At 36.9% G+C, this 3,049-nt stretch overlaps 1 pseudogene; it reads right to left on the minus strand.

Annotated features, from left to right (window-relative positions):
* Nucleotides 1-2,000: 2,000 nt before the first annotated feature.
* The window catches only part of LOC142163857 (ATP synthase subunit alpha, chloroplastic-like), a 3,160-nt pseudogene continuing 2,111 nt past the window's right edge, over nucleotides 2,001-3,049 (minus strand).

A 3,049-nucleotide genomic window follows, 5' to 3' on the forward strand; every position in this document is an offset into this window, starting at 1 on the left:
ATATAGGACACTCATATTGATAAAATGATTTGAACCGCTTATTGTAAATTGTAAAAACGGGGATTTTACCCCCTTTATCTAATGCTGAATCGACGACATATTCTAAGTAAGAAGAGCTTTTTGGATTTGAAAAAAAAAAAAAGAAACAACTTTGCTGACAATTACATATTTTTTATTTTGTCAGAAGAGTCCTCCGAATATTTTGGTCTTACATTAGTTTCGATATCTTTTTGGAATATGAAAAAAGAAGAGAAGATAGGCTCATTACATTCATAAAAAAGGATATGAAAAGTTACCTTAAGTAATTGAGCGTGAGAGCCAAATGAATCGAAAGATTCATGTTTGGTTCGGGAAGGGATTATGGAATTTTGGAAAGGAATGGAAAAATAATCTATTTTTATTAAGTGATTTATTAGATAATCGAAAACAGAGGATCTTGAATACTATTCGAAATTCAGAAGAACTGCGTGGAGGGGCTATTGAACAACTCGAAAAAGCTCGTTCTAGCTTACGGAAAGTTGAAACTGAAGCCGAGCAGTTTCGAGTGAATGGATACTCCGAAATAGAAGGAGAAAAGTTGAATTTGATTAATTCAACTTATAAGACTTTGGAACAATTAGAAAATTATAAAAACGAAATGATTCAGTTTGAACAACAAAGGGCGATTAATCAAGTCCGACAACGGGTTTTCCAACAAGCCTTACGAGGAGCTCTAGGAACTCTGAATAGTTGTTTGAACAACGAGTTACATTTACATACCATTAGTGCCAATATTGGCATGTTGGGAACAATGAAAGAAATAACTGATTAGTCTTTCTACTGTAGGTATTATTGTTTTCTTTCAAAAAATAATAAAGAAAGAATCATGGTAACCTTTCCAGCTGACGAAATTAGTAATATTTTCCGTGAACGTATTGAACAATATAATAGAGAAGTAAAGATTGTAAATATCGGTACCGTACTTCAAGTAGGTGACGGCATTGCTCGTATTCACGGTCTTGATGAAGTAATGGCGGGTGAAGTAGTCGAATTTGAAGAGGGTACAATAGGTATTGCTCTGAATTTGGAATCAAATAATGTTGGTATTGTATTAATGGGCGATGGTTTGTTGATACAAGAAGGAGTAGCACTATGACCATCGCCCTTGGTAAGTTTACCAAAGACGAAAATGATTTATTTGATATTATGGATGATTGGTTACGAAGGGACCATTTCATTTTTGTAGGCTGGTCCGATCTATTGCTCTTTCCTTGTGCCTATTTCGGTGTAGGGGGTTGGTTCACAGGTACAACCTTTATAACTTCATGGTATACCCATGGATTGGCCAGTTCTTATTTGGAAGGCTGCAATTTCTTAACTGCCGCAGTTTCTACTCCTGCTAATAGTTTAGCACATTCGTTGTTGTTACTATGGGGTCCTGAAGCACAAGGAGATTTTACTCGTTGGTGTCAATTGGGGGATCTGTGGACTTTTGTTGCTCTCCATGGAGATTTTTGCCTAATAGGTTTCATGTTACGTCAATTCGAGCTTGCTCGATCTATTCAATTGAGACCTAATAATGCAATCGCATTCTCTGGTCCAATTGTTGTTTTTGTTTTTGTATTTCTGATTTATCCACTGGGTCAGTCTGGTTGGTTCGTTGCACCTAGTTTTGGTGTAGCAGCTATATTTCGATTCATCCTCTTTTTTCAAGGGTTTCATAATTGGACCTTGAACCCGTTTCATATGATGGGAGTTGTCGGTGTATTGGGCGCTCCTTTGCTATGCGCCAATTTATGGTGCTACCATAGAAAATACTTTATTTGAAGACGGTGATGGTGCAAATACATTCCGTGCTTTTAACCCAACCCAAGTTGAAGAAACTTATTCAATAGTCACCGCTAACCGCCTTTGGTCCCAAATTTTTGGGGTTGCTTTTTCCAATAAACGTTGGTTATATTTCTTTATATTATTTGTACCAGTAACCAGTTTATGGATGAGTGCTCTTGGATTAGTCGGTGACCACGTCCTATAGAGATCATCGAATCAATAGCAATAAGTCCGGTTTGAAGAGGCTCATATACGGAACGGTGCAAAATAATACCCGGGGCGGCGGATTCGATTAATCAAAATTCAGAAGCTGAAATTTCACCTCTACCATCAATAGGATTAGCAAGCGCATTTATAACACGACCCAAATAAGCCTCACTCACGGGTATCTGAGCAATTCTTCCCGTTGCTTTTACAGAGCTTCCTTCTTGTATCAACAAACCATCGCCCATTAATACAACACCAACATTATTTGATTCCAAATTTAGAGTAATACCTATTGTACCCTCTTCAAATTCAACTAATTCACCCGCCATTACTTCATCAAGACCGTGAATACGAGCAATGTCGTCGCCTACTTGAAGTACGGTACCGGTATTTATAATCTTTACTTCTCTATTATATTGTTCAATACGTTCACGGATAATATTACTAATTTCGTTGAGATATCTTATCTGTCTCTCCGGAAAAATGGATATCTCCAGAAAAGATTTTAAGTTCAATTCATTTTTTTCTCTCCACCCGGACCAACCCACCGACTCGGCTTCTTAGATTTAAGGTTATTTGTGTATCTACCCTAATGATACTATTGTTCCGTACCATTATGGAAGAAGATCCGGGCAAGATATGCACCTCTTTAGGAATGAAAAAAAATTGATCTACTTTCATTTGGTACTTTGGACTAAATTCCTTAACTCCTCGATACTCAAGCAAATTCTCTTTTTTGATGACTGAATGCGTTTCTACAATAGCATATTAATAATGCCCGAACTCTTTCTTCTGTATCGAGGATCATCGAAATAAGCAAGAATACTATTTGGACGAAAAATACCATTTACGGGGATTTCAATCGAGATACCTGAACAGGGCATTAGTTCATTCTCGAGTTCTTGAATCGAGTGTAGTGGAATGATGAATTTATTTTTTTGCCTTTTTGACAATAAATCAGAATTCTCGTGGAGAATAGGCGAATATACGAGATTATACTGACCAGCACATATGATTCGATTAAGGTCTGAAT

The sequence above is a fragment of the Nicotiana tabacum genome, chromosome 9, assembly GCF_000715075.1.
Source record: "Nicotiana tabacum cultivar K326 chromosome 9, ASM71507v2, whole genome shotgun sequence".
Taxonomy (NCBI): Eukaryota; Viridiplantae; Streptophyta; class Magnoliopsida; order Solanales; family Solanaceae; genus Nicotiana; species Nicotiana tabacum.